This window comes from Vitis vinifera, chromosome 1 (assembly GCF_030704535.1).
Source record: "Vitis vinifera cultivar Pinot Noir 40024 chromosome 1, ASM3070453v1".
In the NCBI taxonomy this organism is placed as follows: Eukaryota; Viridiplantae; Streptophyta; class Magnoliopsida; order Vitales; family Vitaceae; genus Vitis; species Vitis vinifera.
The window spans coordinates 16,684,425-16,705,241 of NC_081805.1; positions in this window are offsets into that span (position 1 = coordinate 16,684,425).

A 20,817-nucleotide genomic window follows, 5' to 3' on the forward strand; every position below is an offset into this window, starting at 1 on the left:
GAAAGTTTTATGGTACTCGGACGGATTCTACATTTTCCCGGTACTCGCCCGGATTCTATCATTTTCCGGTACTGACCCTGATTCTGCCAATTTTCGGTTCTCGTTCGGAAAGTTTTTGGGTACTCGGACGGATTCTACATTTTCCCGGTACTCGTCCTGATTCTATCATTTTCCGATACTGACCCTGATTCTACCAATTTTCGGTCATCGTTCGGACAGTTTTTGGGTACTCGGACGGATTCTATCTTTTCCCGGTACTCGCCCGGATTCTATCATTTTCGGGCACTGACCCTGATTCTACAAATTTTTGGTCCTCGTTCGGAAAGTTTTTGGATACTCGGAAGGATTCTACCTTTTCCCGGTACTCGCCCGGATTCTATCATTTTCCGGTACTGACCCGGATTCTACCAATTTTCGGCCCTCGTTCGGAAAGTTTTATGGTACTCGGACGGATTCTACATTTTCCCGGTACTCGCCCGGATTCTATCATTATCCGGTACTGTCCCCGATTCTACCAATTTTCGGTTCTCGTTCAGAAAGTTTTTGGGTACTCGGACGGATTCTACATTTTCCCGGTACTCGTCCTGATTCTATCATTTTCCGGTACTGACCCTGATTCTACCAATTTTCGGTCATCGTTCGGACAGTTTTTGGGTACTTGGACGGATTCTACCTTTTCCCGGTACTCGCCCGGATTCTATCATTTTCCGGTACTGACCCTGATTCTACCAATTTTCGGCCCTCGTTCGGAAAGTTTCATGGTACTCGGACGGATTCTACATTTTCCCGGTACTCGCCCGGATTCTATCATTTTCCGGTACTGACCCTGATTCTGCCAATTTTCGGTTCTCGTTCGGAAAGTTTTTGGGTACTCGGACGGATTCTACATTTTCCCGGTACTCGTCCTGATTCTATCATTTTCCGGTACTGACCCTGATTCTACCAATTTTCGGTCATCGTTCGGACAGTTTTTGGGTACTCGGACGGATTCTACCTTTTCCCGGTACTCGCCCGGATTCTATCATTTTCGGGCACTGACCCTGATTCTACCAATTTTCGGTCCTCGTTCGGAAAGTTTTTGGATACTCGGAAGGATTCTACCTTTTCCCGGTACTCGCCCGGATTCTATCATTTTCCGGTACTGACCCGGATTCTACCAATTTTCGGCCCTCGTTCGGAAAGTTTTATGGTACTCGGACGGATTCTACATTTTCCCGGTACTCGCCCGGATTCTATCATTATCCGGTACTGTCCCCGATTCTACCAATTTTCGGTTCTCGTTCAGAAAGTTTTTGGGTACTCGGACGGATTCTACATTTTCCCGGTACTCGCCCGGATTCTATCATTTTCCGGTACTGACCCTGATTCTACCAATTTTCGGTCATCGTTCGGACAGTTTTTGGGTACTCGGACGGATTCTACCTTTTCCCGGTACTCGCCCGGATTCTATCATTTTCCGGTACTGACCCTGATTCTACCAATTTTCGGCCGTCGTTCGGAAAGTTTTATGGTACTCGGACGGATTCTACATTTTCCCGGTACTCGCCCGGATTCTATCATTTTCCGGTACTGACCCTGATTCTGCCAATTTTCGGTTCTCGTTCGGAAAGTTTTTGGGTACTCGGACGGATTCTACCTTTTCCCGGTACTCGCTCGGAATCTATCATTTTCCGGTACTGACCCTGATTCTACCAATTTTCGATCGTCGTTCGGAAAGTTTTTGGGTACTCGGACGGATTCTACATTTTCCCGGTACTCGTCCTGATTCTATCATTTTCCGGTACTGACCCTGATTCTACCAATTTTCGGTCATCGTTCGGACAGTTTTTGGGTACTCGGACGGATTCTACCTTTTCCCGGTACTCGCCCGGATTCTATCATTTTCCGGTACTGACCCTGTTTCTTCCAATTTTCGGTTCTCGTTCGGAAAGTTTTTGGGTACTCGGACGGATTCTACCTTTTCCCGGTACTCGCCCGGATTCTATCATTTTCGGGCACTGACCCTGATTCAACCAATTTTCGGTCCTCGTTCGGAAAGTTTTTGGGTACTCGGACGGATTCTACATTTTCCCGGTACTCGTCCTGATTCTATCATTTTCCGGTACTGACCCTGATTCTACCAATTTTCGGTCATCGTTCGGACAGTTTTTGGGTACTCGGACGGATTCTACCTTTTCCCGGTACTCGCCCGGATTCTATCATTTTCCGGTACTGACCCTGATTCTACCAATTTTCGGCCCTCGTTCGGAAAGTTTTATGGTACTCGGACGGATTCTACATTTTCCCGGTACTCGCCCGGATTCTATCATTTTCCGGTACTGACCCTGATTCTGCCAATTTTCGGTTCTCGTTCGGAAAGTTTTTGGGTACTCGGACGGATTCTACATTTTCCCGGTACTCGTCCTGATTCTATCATTTTCCGGTACTGACCCTGATTCTACCAATTTTCGGTCATCGTTCGGACAGTTTTTGGGTACTCGGACGGATTCTACCTTTTCCCGCTACTCGCCCGGATTCTATCATTTTCGGGCACTGACCCTGATTCTACCAATTTTCGGTCCTCGTTCGGAAAGTTTTTGGATACTCGGAAGGATTCTACCTTTTCCCGGTACTCGCCCGGATTCTATCATTTTCCGGTACTGACCCGGATTCTACCAATTTTCGGCCCTCGTTCGGAAAGTTTTATGGTACTCGGACGGATTCTACATTTTCCCGGTACTCGCCCGGATTCTATCATTATCCGGTACTGTCCCCGATTCTACCAATTTTCGGTTCTCGTTCAGAAAGTTTTTGGGTACTCGGACGGATTCTACATTTTCCCGGTACTCGTCCTGATTCTATCATTTTCCGGTACTGACCCTGATTCTACCAATTTTCGGTCATCGTTCGGACAGTTTTTGGGTACTCGGACGGATTCTACCTTTTCCCGGTACTCGCCCGGATTCTATCATTTTCCGGTACTGACCCTGATTCTACCAATTTTCGGTCATCGTTCGGACAGTTTTTGGGTACTCGGACGGATTCTACCTTTTCTCGGTACTCGCCCGGATTCTATCATTTTCCGGTACTGACCCTGATTCTAATAATTTTAGGTTCTCGTTCGAACTGTTTTTGGGTACTCGAACGGATTCTACATTTTCCCGGTACTCGCCCGGATTCTATCATTATCCGGTACTGTCCCCGATTCTACCAATTTTCGGTTCTCGTTCAGAAAGTTTTTGGGTACTCGGACGGATTCTACCTTTTCCCGGTACTCGCCCGGATTCTATCATTTTCGGGCACTGACCCTGATTCTACCAATTTTCGGTCATCGTTCGGACAGTTTTTGGGTACTCGGACGGATTCTACCTTTTCCCGATACTCGCCCGGATTCTATCATTTTCCGGTACTGACCCGGATTCTACCAATTTTCGGCCCTCGTTCGGAAAGTTTTATGGTACTCGGACGGATTCTACATTTTCCCGGTACTCGCCCGGATTCTATCATTTTCCGGTACTGACCCTGATTCTGCCAATTTTCGGTTCTCGTTCGGAAAGTTTTTGGGTACTCGGACGGATTCTACCTTTTCCCGGTACTCGGACGGATTCTACCTTTTCCCGGTACTCGCCCGGATTCTATCATTATCCGGTACTGTCCCCGATTCTACCAATTTTCGATTCTCGTTCAGAAAGTTTTTGGGTACTCGGACGGATTCTACATTTTCCCGGTACTCGTCCTGATTCTATCATTTTCCGGTACTGACCCTGATTCTACCAATTTTCGGCCCTCGTTCGGAAAGTTTTTGGGTACTCGGACGGATTCTACCTTTTCCCGGTACTCGCCCGGATTCTATCATTTTCCGGTACTGACCCTGATTCTGCCAATTTTCGGTTCTCGTTCGGAAAGTTTTTGGGTACTCGGACGGATTCTACCTTTTCCCGGTACTCGCCCGGATTCTATCATTTTCGGGCACTGACCCTGATTCTACCAATTTTCGGTCCTCGTTCGGAAAGTTTTTGGATACTCGGAAGGATTCTACCTTTTCCCGGTACTCGCCCGGATTCTATCATTTTCCGGTACTGACCCGGATTCTACCAATTTTCGGCCCTCGTTCGGAAAGTTTTATGGTACTCGGACGGATTCTACATTTTCCCGGTACTCGCCCGGATTCTATCATTATCCGGTACTGTCCCCGATTCTACCAATTTTCGGTTCTCGTTCAGAAAGTTTTTGGGTACTCGGACGGATTCTACATTTTCCCGGTACTCGTCCTGATTCTATCATTTTCCGATACTGACCCTGATTCTACCAATTTTCGGTCATCGTTCGGACAGTTTTTGGGTACTGGGACGGATTCTACCTTTTCCCGGTACTCGCCCGGATTCTATCATTTTCCGGTACTGACCCTGATTCTACCAATTTTCGGCCCTCGTTCGGAAAGTTTTATGGTACTCGGACGGATTCTACATTTTCCCGGTACTCGCCCGGATTCTATCATTTTCCGGTACTGACCCTGATTCTGCCAATTTTCGGTTCTCGTTCGGAAAGTTTTTGGGTACTCGGACGGATTCTACATTTTCCCGGTACTCGTCCTGATTCTATCATTTTCCGATACTGACCCTGATTCTACCAATTTTCGGTCATCGTTCGGACAGTTTTTGGGTACTCGGACGGATTCTATCTTTTCCCGGTACTCGCCCGGATTCTATCATTTTCGGGCACTGACCCTGATTCTACAAATTTTTGGTCCTCGTTCGGAAAGTTTTTGGATACTCGGAAGGATTCTACCTTTTCCCGGTACTCGCCCGGATTCTATCATTTTCCGGTACTGACCCGGATTCTACCAATTTTCGGCCCTCGTTCGGAAAGTTTTATGGTACTCGGACGGATTCTACATTTTCCCGGTACTCGCCCGGATTCTATCATTATCCGGTACTGTCCCCGATTCTACCAATTTTCGGTTCTCGTTCAGAAAGTTTTTGGGTACTCGGACGGATTCTACATTTTCCCGGTACTCGTCCTGATTCTATCATTTTCCGGTACTGACCCTGATTCTACCAATTTTCGGTCATCGTTCGGACAGTTTTTGGGTACTTGGACGGATTCTACCTTTTCCCGGTACTCGCCCGGATTCTATCATTTTCCGGTACTGACCCTGATTCTACCAATTTTCGGCCCTCGTTCGGAAAGTTTCATGGTACTCGGACGGATTCTACATTTTCCCGGTACTCGCCCGGATTCTATCATTTTCCGGTACTGACCCTGATTCTGCCAATTTTCGGTTCTCGTTCGGAAAGTTTTTGGGTACTCGGACGGATTCTACATTTTCCCGGTACTCGTCCTGATTCTATCATTTTCCGGTACTGACCCTGATTCTACCAATTTTCGGTCATCGTTCGGACAGTTTTTGGGTACTCGGACGGATTCTACCTTTTCCCGGTACTCGCCCGGATTCTATCATTTTCGGGCACTGACCCTGATTCTACCAATTTTCGGTCCTCGTTCGGAAAGTTTTTGGATACTCGGAAGGATTCTACCTTTTCCCGGTACTCGCCCGGATTCTATCATTTTCCGGTACTGACCCGGATTCTACCAATTTTCGGCCCTCGTTCGGAAAGTTTTATGGTACTCGGACGGATTCTACATTTTCCCGGTACTCGCCCGGATTCTATCATTATCCGGTACTGTCCCCGATTCTACCAATTTTCGGTTCTCGTTCAGAAAGTTTTTGGGTACTCGGACGGATTCTACATTTTCCCGGTACTCGCCCGGATTCTATCATTTTCCGGTACTGACCCTGATTCTACCAATTTTCGGTCATCGTTCGGACAGTTTTTGGGTACTCGGACGGATTCTACCTTTTCCCGGTACTCGCCCGGATTCTATCATTTTCCGGTACTGACCCTGATTCTACCAATTTTCGGCCGTCGTTCGGAAAGTTTTATGGTACTCGGACGGATTCTACATTTTCCCGGTACTCGCCCGGATTCTATCATTTTCCGGTACTGACCCTGATTCTGCCAATTTTCGGTTCTCGTTCGGAAAGTTTTTGGGTACTCGGACGGATTCTACCTTTTCCCGGTACTCGCTCGGAATCTATCATTTTCCGGTACTGACCCTGATTCTACCAATTTTCGATCGTCGTTCGGAAAGTTTTTGGGTACTCGGACGGATTCTACATTTTCCCGGTACTCGTCCTGATTCTATCATTTTCCGGTACTGACCCTGATTCTACCAATTTTCGGTCATCGTTCGGACAGTTTTTGGGTACTCGGACGGATTCTACCTTTTCCCGGTACTCGCCCGGATTCTATCATTTTCCGGTACTGACCCTGTTTCTTCCAATTTTCGGTTCTCGTTCGGAAAGTTTTTGGGTACTCGGACGGATTCTACCTTTTCCCGGTACTCGCCCGGATTCTATCATTTTCGGGCACTGACCCTGATTCAACCAATTTTCGGTCCTCGTTCGGAAAGTTTTTGGGTACTCGGACGGATTCTACCTTTTCCCGGTACTCGCCCGGATTCTATCATTTTCGGGCACTGACCCTGATTCTACCAATTTTCGGTCCTCGTTCGGAAAGTTTTTGGGTACTCGGAAGGATTCTACCTTTTCCCGGTACTCGCCCGGATTCTATCATTTTTCGGTACTGACCCTGATTCTGCCAATTTTCGGTTCTCGTTCGGAAAGTTTTTGGGTACTCGGACGGATTCTACATTTTCCCGGTACTCGTCCTGATTCTATCATTTTTCGGTACTGACCCTGATTCTACCAATTTTCGGTCATCGTTCGGACAGTTTTTGGGTACTCGGACGGATTCTACCTTTTCCCACTACTCGCCCGGATTCTATCATTTTCGGGCACTGACCCTGATTCTACCAATTTTCGGTCCTCGTTCGGAAAGTTTTTGGATACTCGGAAGGATTCTACCTTTTCCCGGTACTCGCCCGGATTCTATCATTTTCCGGTACTAACCCGGATTCTACCAATTTTCGGCCCTCGTTCGGAAAGTTTTATGGTACTCGGACGGATTCTACATTTTCCCGGTACTCGCCCGGATTCTATCATTATCCGGTACTGTCCCCGATTCTACCAATTTTCGGTTCTCGTTCAGAAAGTTTTTGGGTACTCGGACGGATTCTACATTTTCCCGGTACTCGTCCTGATTCTATCATTTTCCGGTACTGACCCTGATTCTACCAATTTTCGGTCATCGTTCGGACAGTTTTTGGGTACTGGGACGGATTCTACCTTTTCCCGGTACTCGCCCGGATTCTATCATTTTCCGGTACTGACCCTGATTCTACCAATTTTCGGCCCTCGTTCGGAAAGTTTTATGGTACTCGGACGGATTCTACATTTTCCCGGTACTCGCCCGGATTCTATCATTTTCCGGTACTGACCCTGATTCTGCCAATTTTCGGTTCTCGTTCGGAAAGTTTTTGGGTACTCGGACGGATTCTACATTTTCCCGGTACTCGTCCTGATTCTATCATTTTCCGATACTGACCCTGATTCTACCAATTTTCGGTCATCGTTCGGACAGTTTTTGGGTACTCGGACGGATTCTATCTTTTCCCGGTACTCGCCCGGATTCTATCATTTTCGGGCACTGACCCTGATTCTACAAATTTTTGGTCCTCGTTCGGAAAGTTTTTGGATACTCGGAAGGATTCTACCTTTTCCCGGTACTCGCCCGGATTCTATCATTTTCCGGTACTGACCCGGATTCTACCAATTTTCGGCCCTCGTTCGGAAAGTTTTATGGTACTCGGACGGATTCTACATTTTCCCGGTACTCGCCCGGATTCTATCATTATCCGGTACTGTCCCCGATTCTACCAATTTTCGGTTCTCGTTCAGAAAGTTTTTGGGTACTCGGACGGATTCTACATTTTCCCGGTACTCGTCCTGATTCTATCATTTTCCGGTACTGACCCTGATTCTACCAATTTTCGGTCATCGTTCGGACAGTTTTTGGGTACTTGGACGGATTCTACCTTTTCCCGGTACTCGCCCGGATTCTATCATTTTCCGGTACTGACCCTGATTCTACCAATTTTCGGCCCTCGTTCGGAAAGTTTTATGGTACTCGGACGGATTCTACATTTTCCCGGTACTCGCCCGGATTCTATCATTTTCCGGTACTGACCCTGATTCTGCCAATTTTCGGTTCTCGTTCGGAAAGTTTTTGGGTACTCGGACGGATTCTACATTTTCCCGGTACTCGTCCTGATTCTATCATTTTCCGGTACTGACCCTGATTCTACCAATTTTCGGTCATCGTTCGGACAGTTTTTGGGTACTCGGACGGATTCTACCTTTTCCCGGTACTCGCCCGGATTCTATCATTTTCGGGCACTGACCCTGATTCTACCAATTTTCGGTCCTCGTTCGGAAAGTTTTTGGATACTCGGAAGGATTCTACCTTTTCCCGGTACTCGCCCGGATTCTATCATTTTCCGGTACTGACCCGGATTCTACCAATTTTCGGCCCTCGTTCGGAAAGTTTTATGGTACTCGGACGGATTCTACATTTTCCCGGTACTCGCCCGGATTCTATCATTATCCGGTACTGTCCCCGATTCTACCAATTTTCGGTTCTCGTTCAGAAAGTTTTTGGGTACTCGGACGGATTCTACATTTTCCCGGTACTCGCCCGGATTCTATCATTTTCCGGTACTGACCCTGATTCTACCAATTTTCGGTCATCGTTCGGACAGTTTTTGGGTACTCGGACGGATTCTACCTTTTCCCGGTACTCGCCCGGATTCTATCATTTTCCGGTACTGACCCTGATTCTACCAATTTTCGGCCGTCGTTCGGAAAGTTTTATGGTACTCGGACGGATTCTACATTTTCCCGGTACTCGCCCGGATTCTATCATTTTCCGGTACTGACCCTGATTCTGCCAATTTTCGGTTCTCGTTCGGAAAGTTTTTGGGTACTCGGACGGATTCTACCTTTTCCCGGTACTCGCTCGGAATCTATCATTTTCCGGTACTGACCCTGATTCTACCAATTTTCGATCGTCGTTCGGAAAGTTTTTGGGTACTCGGACGGATTCTACATTTTCCCGGTACTCGTCCTGATTCTATCATTTTCCGGTACTAACCCTGATTCTACCAATTTTCGGTCATCGTTCGGACAGTTTTTGGGTACTCGGACGGATTCTACCTTTTCCCGGTACTCGCCCGGATTCTATCATTTTCCGGTACTGACCCTGTTTCTTCCAATTTTCGGTTCTCGTTCGGAAAGTTTTTGGGTACTCGGACGGATTCTACCTTTTCCCGGTACTCGCCCGGATTCTATCATTTTCGGGCACTGACCCTGATTCAACCAATTTTCGGTCCTCGTTCGGAAAGTTTTTGGGTACTCGGACGGATTCTACCTTTTCCCGGTACTCGCCCGGATTCTATCATTTTCGGGCACTGACCCTGATTCTACCAATTTTCGGTCCTCGTTCGGAAAGTTTTTGGGTACTCGGAAGGATTCTACCTTTTCCCGGTACTCGCCCGGATTCTATCATTTTTCGGTACTGACCCTGATTCTGCCAATTTTCGGTTCTCGTTCGGAAAGTTTTTGGGTACTCGGACGGATTCTACATTTTCCCGGTACTCGTCCTGATTCTATCATTTTTCGGTACTGACCCTGATTCTACCAATTTTCGGTCATCGTTCGGACAGTTTTTGGGTACTCGGACGGATTCTACCTTTTCCCACTACTCGCCCGGATTCTATCATTTTCGGGCACTGACCCTGATTCTACCAATTTTCGGTCCTCGTTCGGAAAGTTTTTGGATACTCGGAAGGATTCTACCTTTTCCCGGTACTCGCCCGGATTCTATCATTTTCCGGTACTAACCCGGATTCTACCAATTTTCGGCCCTCGTTCGGAAAGTTTTATGGTACTCGGACGGATTCTACATTTTCCCGGTACTCGCCCGGATTCTATCATTATCCGGTACTGTCCCCGATTCTACCAATTTTCGGTTCTCGTTCAGAAAGTTTTTGGGTACTCGGACGGATTCTACATTTTCCCGGTACTCGTCCTGATTCTATCATTTTCCGGTACTGACCCTGATTCTACCAATTTTCGGTCATCGTTCGGACAGTTTTTGGGTACTCGGACGGATTCTACCTTTTCCCGGTACTCGCCCGGATTCTATCATTTTCCGGTACTGACCCTGATTCTACCAATTTTCGGCCCTCGTTCGGAAAGTTTTATGGTACTCGGACGGATTCTACATTTTCCCGGTACTCGCCCGGATTCTATCATTTTCCGGTACTGACCCTGATTCTGCCAATTTTCGGTTCTCGTTCGGAACGTTTTTGGGTACTCGGACGGATTCTACATTTTCCCGGTACTCGTCCTGATTCTATCATCTTCCGGTACTGACCCCGATTCTACCAATTTTCGGTCATCGTTCGGACAGTTTTTGGGTACTCAGACGGATTCTACCTTTTCCCGGTACTCGCCCGGATTCTATCATTTTCCGGTACTGACCCTGTTTCTGCCAATTTTCGGTTCTCGTTCGGAAAGTTTTTTATGTACTCGGACGGATTCTACCTTTTCCCGGTACTCGCTCGGAATCTATCATTTTCCGGTTCTGACCCTGATTCTACCAATTTTCGATCGTCGTTCGGAAAGTTTTTGGGTACTCGGACGGATTCTACATTTTCCCGGTACTCGTCCTGATTCTATCATTTTCCGGTACTGACCCTGATTCTACCAATTTTCGGTCATCGTTCGGACAGTTTTTGGGTACTGGGACGGATTCTACCTTTTCCCGGTACTCGTCCTGATTCTATCATTTTCCGGTACTGACCCTGATTCTACCAATTTTCGGTCATCGTTCGGACAGTTTTTGGGTACTCGGACCGATTCTACCTTTTCCCGCTACTCGCCCGGATTCTATCATTTTCCGGTACTGACCCTGATTCTACCAATTTTCGATCGTCGTTCGGAAAGTTTTTGGGTACTCGGACGGATTCTACATTTTCCCGGTACTCGCCCGGATTCTATCATTTTCTGGTACTGACCCTGATTCTACCAATTTTCGATCGTCGTTCGGAAAGTTTTTGGGTACTCGGACGGATTCTACATTTTCCCGGTACTCGTCCTGATTCTATCATTTTCCGGTACTGACCCTGATTCTGCCAATTTTCGGTCATCGTTCGGAAAGTTTTTGGGTACTCGGACGGATTCTACCTTTTCCCGGTACTCGCCCGGATTCTATCATTTTCCGGTACTGACCCTGTTTCTGCCAATTTTCGGTTCTCGTTCGGAAAGTTTTTGGGTACTCGGACGGATTCTACATTTTCCCGGTACTCGTCCTGATTCTATCATTTTCCGGTACTGACCCTGATTCTACCAATTTTCGGTCATCGTTCGGAAAGTTTTTGGGTACTCGGACGGATTCTACCTTTTCCCGGTACTCGCCCGGATTCTATCATTTTCCGGTACTGACCCTGTTTCTGCCAATTTTCGGTTCTCGTTCGAAAAGTTTTTGGGTACTCGGACGGATTCTACATTTTCCCGGTACTCGCCCGGATTCTATCATTTTCGGGCACTGACCCTGATTCTACCAATTTTCGGTCCTCGTTCGGAAAGTTTTTGGGTACTCGGACGGATTCTACCTTTTCCCGGTACTCGCCCGGATTCTATCATTTTCCGGTACTGACCCTGTTTCTGCCAATTTTCGGTTCTCGTTCGGAAAGTTTTTGGGTACTCGGACGGATTCTACATTTTCCCGGTACTCGCCCGGATTCTATCATTTTCGGGCACTGACCCTGATTCTACCAATTTTCGGTCCTCGTTCGGAAAGTTTTTGGGTACTCGGACGGATTCTACCTTTTCCCGGTACTCGCCCGGATTCTATCATTTTCCGGTACTGACCCTGTTTCTGCCAATTTTCAGTTCTCGTTCGGAAAGTTTTTGGGTACTCGGACGGATTCTACATTTTCCCGGTACTCGCCCGGATTCTATCATTTTCGGGCACTGACCCTGATTCTACCAATTTTCGGTCCTCGTTCGGAAAGTTTTTGGGCAGTCGGACGGATTCTACCTTTTCCCGGTACTCGCCCGGATTCTATCATTTTCCGGTACTGACCCTGTTTCTGCCAATTTTCGGTTCTCGTTCGGAAAGTTTTTGGGTACTCGGACGGATTCTACCTTTTCCCGGTACTCGCCCGGATTCTATCATTTTCCGGTACTGACCCGGATTCTACCAATTTTCGGCCCTCGTTCGGAAAGTTTTATGGTACTCGGACGGATTCTACATTTTCCCGGTACTCGCCCGGATTCTATCATTATCCGGTACTGTCCCCGATTCTACCAATTTTCGGTTCTCGTTCAGAAAGTTTTTGGGTACTCGGACGGATTCTACATTTCCCCGGTACTCGTCCTGATTCTATCATTTTCCGGTACTGACCCTGATTCTACCAATTTTCGGTCATCGTTCGGACAGTTTTTGGGTACTTGGACGGATTCTACCTTTTCCCGGTACTCGCCCGGATTCTATCATTTTCCGGTACTGACCCTGATTCTACCAATTTTCGGCCCTCGTTCGGAAAGTTTTATGGTACTCGGACGGATTCTACATTTTCCCGGTACTCGCCCGGATTCTATCATTTTCCGGTACTGACCCTGATTCTGCCAATTTTCGGTTCTCGTTCGGAAAGTTTTTGGGTACTCGGACGGATTCTACATTTTCCCGGTACTCGTCCTGATTCTATCATTTTCCGGTACTGACCCTGATTCTACCAATTTTCGGTCATCGTTCGGACAGTTTTTGGGTACTCGGACGGATTCTACCTTTTCCCGGTACTCGCCCGGATTCTATCATTTTCGGGCACTGACCCTGATTCTACCAATTTTCGGTCCTCGTTCGGAAAGTTTTTGGATACTCGGAAGGATTCTACCTTTTCCCGGTACTCGCCCGGATTCTATCATTTTCCGGTACTGACCCGGATTCTACCAATTTTCGGCCCTCGTTCGGAAAGTTTTATGGTACTCGGACGGATTCTACATTTTCCCGGTACTCGCCCGGATTCTATCATTATCCGGTACTGTCCCCGATTCTACCAATTTTCGGTTCTCGTTCAGAAAGTTTTTGGGTACTCGGACGGATTCTACATTTTCCCGGTACTCGCCCGGATTCTATCATTTTCCGGTACTGACCCTGATTCTACCAATTTTCGGTCATCGTTCGGACAGTTTTTGGGTACTCGGACGGATTCTACCTTTTCCCGGTACTCGCCCGGATTCTATCATTTTCCGGTACTGACCCTGATTCTACCAATTTTCGGCCGTCGTTCGGAAAGTTTTATGGTACTCGGACGGATTCTACATTTTCCCGGTACTCGCCCGGATTCTATCATTTTCCGGTACTGACCCTGATTCTGCCAATTTTCGGTTCTCGTTCGGAAAGTTTTTGGGTACTCGGACGGATTCTACCTTTTCCCGGTACTCGCTCGGAATCTATCATTTTCCGGTACTGACCCTGATTCTACGATTTTTCGATCGTCGTTCGGAAAGTTTTTGGGTACTCGGACGGATTCTACATTTTCCTGGTACTCGTCCTGATTCTATCATTTTCCGGTACTGACCCTGATTCTACCAATTTTCGGTCATCGTTCGGACAGTTTTTGGGTACTCGGACGGATTCTACCTTTTCCCGGTACTCGCCCGGATTCTATCATTTTCCGGTACTGACCCTGTTTCTTCCAATTTTCGGTTCTCGTTCGGAAAGTTTTTGGGTACTCGGACGGATTCTACCTTTTCCCGGTACTCGCCCGGATTCTATCATTTTCGGGCACTGACCCTGATTCAACCAATTTTCGGTCCTCGTTCGGAAAGTTTTTGGGTACTCGGACGGATTCTACCTTTTCCCGGTACTCGCCCGGATTCTATCATTTTCGGGCACTGACCCTGATTCTACCAATTTTCGGTCCTCGTTCGGAAAGTTTTTGGGTACTCGGAAGGATTCTACCTTTTCCCGGTACTCGCCCGGATTCTATCATTTTTCGGTACTGACCCTGATTCTGCCAATTTTCGGTTCTCGTTCGGAAAGTTTTTGGGTACTCGGACGGATTCTACATTTTCCCGGTACTCGTCCTGATTCTATCATTTTTCGGTACTGACCCTGATTCTACCAATTTTCGGTCATCGTTCGGACAGTTTTTGGGTACTCGGACGGATTCTACCTTTTCCCACTACTCGCCCGGATTCTATCATTTTCGGGCACTGACCCTGATTCTACCAATTTTCGGTCCTCGTTCGGAAAGTTTTTGGATACTCGGAAGGATTCTACCTTTTCCCGGTACTCGCCCGGATTCTATCATTTTCCGGTACTAACCCGGATTCTACCAATTTTCGGCCCTCGTTCGGAAAGTTTTATGGTACTCGGACGGATTCTACATTTTCCCGGTACTCGCCCGGATTCTATCATTATCCGGTACTGTCCCCGATTCTACCAATTTTCGGTTCTCGTTCAGAAAGTTTTTGGGTACTCGGACGGATTCTACATTTTCCCGGTACTCGTCCTGATTCTATCATTTTCCGGTACTGACCCTGATTCTACCAATTTTCGGTCATCGTTCGGACAGTTTTTGGGTACTCGGACGGATTCTACCTTTTCCCGGTACTCGCCCGGATTCTATCATTTTCCGGTACTGACCCTGATTCTACCAATTTTCGGCCCTCGTTCGGAAAGTTTTATGGTACTCGGACGGATTCTACATTTTCCCGGTACTCGCCCGGATTCTATCATTTTCCGGTACTGACCCTGATTCTGCCAATTTTCGGTTCTCGTTCGGAACGTTTTTGGGTACTCGGACGGATTCTACATTTTCCCGGTACTCGTCCTGATTCTATCATCTTCCGGTACTGACCCCGATTCTACCAATTTTCGGTCATCGTTCGGACAGTTTTTGGGTACTCAGACGGATTCTACCTTTTCCCGGTACTCGCCCGGATTCTATCATTTTCCGGTACTGACCCTGTTTCTGCCAATTTTCGGTTCTCGTTCGGAAAGTTTTTTATGTACTCGGACGGATTCTACCTTTTCCCGGTACTCGCTCGGAATCTATCATTTTCCGGTTCTGACCCTGATTCTACCAATTTTCGATCGTCGTTCGGAAAGTTTTTGGGTACTCGGACGGATTCTACATTTTCCCGGTACTCGTCCTGATTCTATCATTTTCCGGTACTGACCCTGATTCTACCAATTTTCGGTCATCGTTCGGACAGTTTTTGGGTACTGGGACGGATTCTACCTTTTCCCGGTACTCGTCCTGATTCTATCATTTTCCGGTACTGACCCTGATTCTACCAATTTTCGGTCATCGTTCGGACAGTTTTTGGGTACTCGGACCGATTCTACCTTTTCCCGCTACTCGCCCGGATTCTATCATTTTCCGGTACTGACCCTGATTCTACCAATTTTCGATCGTCGTTCGGAAAGTTTTTGGGTACTCGGACGGATTCTACATTTTCCCGGTACTCGCCCGGATTCTATCATTTTCTGGTACTGACCCTGATTCTACCAATTTTCGATCGTCGTTCGGAAAGTTTTTGGGTACTCGGACGGATTCTACATTTTCCCGGTACTCGTCCTGATTCTATCATTTTCCGGTACTGACCCTGATTCTGCCAATTTTCGGTCATCGTTCGGAAAGTTTTTGGGTACTCGGACGGATTCTACCTTTTCCCGGTACTCGCCCGGATTCTATCATTTTCCGGTACTGACCCTGTTTCTGCCAATTTTCGGTTCTCGTTCGGAAAGTTTTTGGGTACTCGGACGGATTCTACATTTTCCCGGTACTCGTCCTGATTCTATCATTTTCCGGTACTGACCCTGATTCTACCAATTTTCGGTCATCGTTCGGAAAGTTTTTGGGTACTCGGACGGATTCTACCTTTTCCCGGTACTCGCCCGGATTCTATCATTTTCCGGTACTGACCCTGTTTCTGCCAATTTTCGGTTCTCGTTCGAAAAGTTTTTGGGTACTCGGACGGATTCTACATTTTCCCGGTACTCGCCCGGATTCTATCATTTTCGGGCACTGACCCTGATTCTACCAATTTTCGGTCCTCGTTCGGAAAGTTTTTGGGTACTCGGACGGATTCTACCTTTTCCCGGTACTCGCCCGGATTCTATCATTTTCCGGTACTGACCCTGTTTCTGCCAATTTTCGGTTCTCTTTCGGAAAGTTTTTGGGTACTCGGACGGATTCTACATTTTCCCGGTACTCGCCCGGATTCTATCATTTTCGGGCACTGACCCTGATTCTACCAATTTTCGGTCCTCGTTCGGAAAGTTTTTGGGTACTCGGACGGATTCTACCTTTTCCCGGTACTCGCCCGGATTCTATCATTTTCCGGTACTGACCCTGTTTCTGCCAATTTTCGGTTCTCGTTCGGAAAGTTTTTGGGTACTCGGACGGATTCTACATTTTCCCGGTACTCGCCCGGATTCTATCATTTTCGGGCACTGACCCTGATTCTACCAATTTTCGGTCCTCGTTCGGAAAGTTTTTGGGTACTCGGACGGATTCTACCTTTTCCCGGTACTCGCCCGGATTCTATCATTTTCCGGTACTGACCCTGTTTCTGCCAATTTTCGGTTCTCGTTCGGAAAGTTTTTGGGTACTCGGACGGATTCTACATTTTCCTGGTACTCGTCCTGATTCTATCATTTTCCGGTACTGACCCTGATTCTACCAATTTTCGGTCATCGTTCGGACAGTTTTTGGGTACTCGGACGGATTCTACCTTTTCCCGCTACTCGCCCGGATTCTATCATTTTCGGGCACTGGCCCTGATTCTACCAATTTTCGGTCCTCGTTCGGAAAGTTTTTGGATACTCGGAAGGATTCTACCTTTTCCCGGTAGTCGCCCGGATTCTATCATTTTCCGGTACTAACCCGGATTCTACCAATTTTCGGCCCTCGTTCGGAAAGTTTTATGGTACTCGGACGGATTCTACATTTTCCCGGTACTCGCCCGGATTCTATCATTATCCGGTACTGTCCCCGATTCTACCAATTTTCGGTTCTCGTTCAGAAAGTTTTTGGGTACTCGGACGGATTCTACATTTTCCCGGTACTCGTCCTGATTCTATCATTTTCCGGTACTGACCCTGATTCTACCAATTTTCGGTCATCGTTTGGACAGTTTTTGGGTACTCGGACGGATTCTACCTTTTCCCGGTACTTGCCCGGATTCTATCATTTTCCGGTACTGACCCTGATTCTACCAATTTTCGGCCCTCGTTCGGAAAGTTTTATGGTACTCGGACGGATTCTACATTTTCCCGGTACTCGCCCGGATTCTATCATTTTTCGGTACTGACCCTGATTCTGCCAATTTTCGGTTCTCGTTCGGAAAGTTTTTGGGTACTCGGACGGATTCTACCTTTTCCCGGAACTCGCCCGGATTCTATCATTTTCCGGTACTGACCCTGATTCTGCCAATTTTCGGTTCTCGTTCGGAAAGTTTTTGGGTACTCGGACGGATTCTACCTTTTCCCGGTACTCGCCCGGATTCTATCATTTTCGGGCACTGACCCTGATTCTACCAATTTTCGGTCATCGTTCGGACAGTTTTTGGGTACTCGGACGGATTCTACATTTTCCCGGTACTCGCCCGGATTCTATCATTTTCAGATACTGACCCTGATTCTACCAATTTTCGATCGTCGTTCGGAAAGATTTTGGGTACTCGGACGGATTCTACATTTTCCCGGTACTCGCCCGGATTCTATCATTTTCTGGTACTGACCCTGATTCTACCAATTTTCGATCGTTGTTCGGAAAGTTTTTGGGTACTCGGACGGATTCTACATTTTCCCGGTACTCGTCCTGATTCTATCATTTTCCGGTACTGACCCTGATTCTGCCAATTTTCGGTCATCGTTCGGAAAGTTTTTGGGTACTCGGACGGATTCTACCTTTTCCCGGTACTCGCCCGGATTCTATCATTTTCCGGTACTGACCCTGTTTCTGCCAATTTTCGGTTCTTGTTCGGAAAGTTTTTGGGTACTCGGACGGATTCTACATTTTCCCGGTACTCGTCCTGATTCTATCATTTTCCGGTACTGACCCTGATTCTACCAATTTTCGGTCATCGTTCGGACAGTTTTTGGGTACTCGGACGGATTCTACCTTTTCCCGCTACTCGCCCGGATTCTATCATTTTCGGGCACTGGCCCTGATTCTACCAATTTTCGGTCCTCGTTCGGAAAGTTTTTGGATACTCGGAAGGATTCTACCTTTTCCCGGTAGTCGCCCGGATTCTATCATTTTCCGGTACTAACCCGGATTCTACCAATTTTCGGCCCTCGTTCGGAAAGTTTTATGGTACTCGGACGGATTCTACATTTTCCCGGTACTCGCCCGGATTCTATCATTATCCGGTACTGTCCCCGATTCTACCAATTTTCGGTTCTCGTTCAGAAAGTTTTTGGGTACTCGGACGGATTCTACATTTTCCCGGTACTCGTCCTGATTCTATCATTTTCCGGTACTGACCCTGATTCTACCAATTTTCGGTCATCGTTTGGACAGTTTTTGGGTACTCGGACGGATTCTACCTTTTCCCGGTACTCGCCCGGATTCTATCATTTTCCGGTACTGACCCTGATTCTACCAATTTTCGGCCCTCGTTCGGAAAGTTTTATGGTACTCGGACGGATTCTACATTTTCCCGGTACTCGCCCGGATTCTATCATTTTTCGGTACTGACCCTGATTCTGCCAATTTTCGGTTCTCGTTCGGAAAGTTTTTGGGTACTCGGACGGATTCTACCTTTTCCCGGTACTCGCCCGGATTCTATCATTTTCCGGTACTGACCCTGATTCTGCCAATTTTCGGTTCTCGTTCGGAAAGTTTTTGGGTACTCGGACGGATTCTACCTTTTCCCGGTACTCGCCCGGATTCTATCATTTTCCGGTACTGACCCTGATTCTGCCAATTTTCGGTTCTCGTTCGGAAAGTTTTTGGGTACTCGGACGGATTCTACCTTTTCCCGGTACTCGCCCGGATTCTATCATTTTCCGGTACTGACCCTGATTCTGCCAATTTTCGGTTCTCGTTCGGAAAGTTTTTGGGTACTCGGACGGATTCTACCTTTTCCCGGTACTCGCCCGGATTCTATCATTTTCCGGTACTGACCCTGATTCTACCAATTTTCGGTCATCGTTTGGACAGTTTTTGGGTACTCGGACGGATTCTACCTTTTCCCGGTACTCGCCCGGATTCTATCATTTTCGGGCACTGACCCTGATTTTACCAATTTTCGGTCCTCGTTCGGAAAGTTTTTGGGTACTCGGACGGATTCTACCTTTTCCCGGTACTCGCCCGGATTCTATCATTTTCCGGTACTGACCCTGTTTCTGCCAATTTTCGGTTCTCGTTCGGAAAGTTTTTGGGTACTCGGACGGATTCTACATTTTCCCGGTACTCGCCCGGATTCTATCATTTTCGGGCACTGACCCTGATTCTACCAATTTTCGGTCCTCGTTCGGAAAGTTTTTGGGTACTCGGACGGATTCTACCTTTTCCCGGTACTCGCCCGGATTCTATCATTTTCCGGTACTGACCCTGTTTCTGCCAATTTTCGGTTCTCGTTCGGAAAGTTTTTGGGTACTCGGACGGATTCTACATTTTCCTGGTACTCGTCCTGATTCTATCATTTTCCGGTACTGACCCTGATTCTACCAATTTTCGGTCATCGTTCGGACAGTTTTTGGGTACTCGGACGGATTCTACCTTTTCCCGCTACTCGCCCGGATTCTATCATTTTCGGGCACTGGCCCTGATTCTACCAATTTTCGGTCCTCGTTCGGAAAGTTTTTGGATACTCGGAAGGATTCTACCTTTTCCCGGTAGTCGCCCGGATTCTATCATTTTCCGGTACTAACCCGGATTCTACCAATTTTCGGCCCTCGTTCGGAAAGTTTTATGGTACTCGGACGGATTCTACATTTTCCCGGTACTCGCCCGGATTCTATCATTATCCGGTACTGTCCCCGATTCTACCAATTTTCGGTTCTCGTTCAGAAAGTTTTTGGGTACTCGGACGGATTCTACATTTTCCCGGTACTCGTCCTGATTCTATCATTTTCCGGTACTGACCCTGATTCTACCAATTTTCGGTCATCGTTTGGACAGTTTTTGGGTACTCGGACGGATTCTACCTTTTCCCGGTACTTGCCCGGATTCTATCATTTTCCGGTACTGACCCTGATTCTACCAATTTTCGGCCCTCGTTCGGAAAGTTTTATGGTACTCGGACGGATTCTACATTTTCCCGGTACTCGCCCGGATTCTATCATTTTTCGGTACTGACCCTGATTCTGCCAATTTTCGGTTCTCGTTCGGAAAGTTTTTGGGTACTCGGACGGATTCTACCTTTTCCCGGAACTCGCCCGGATTCTATCATTTTCCGGTACTGACCCTGATTCTGCCAATTTTCGGTTCTCGTTCGGAAAGTTTTTGGGTACTCGGACGGATTCTACCTTTTCCCGGTACTCGCCCGGATTCTATCATTTTCGGGCACTGACCCTGATTCTACCAATTTTCGGTCATCGTTCGGACAGTTTTTGGGTACTCGGACGGATTCTACATTTTCCCGGTACTCGCCCGGATTCTATCATTTTCAGATACTGACCCTGATTCTACCAATTTTCGATCGTCGTTCGGAAAGATTTTGGGTACTCGGACGGATTCTACATTTTCCCGGTACTCGCCCGGATTCTATCATTTTCTGGTACTGACCCTGATTCTACCAATTTTCGATCGTTGTTCGGAAAGTTTTTGGGTACTCGGACGGATTCT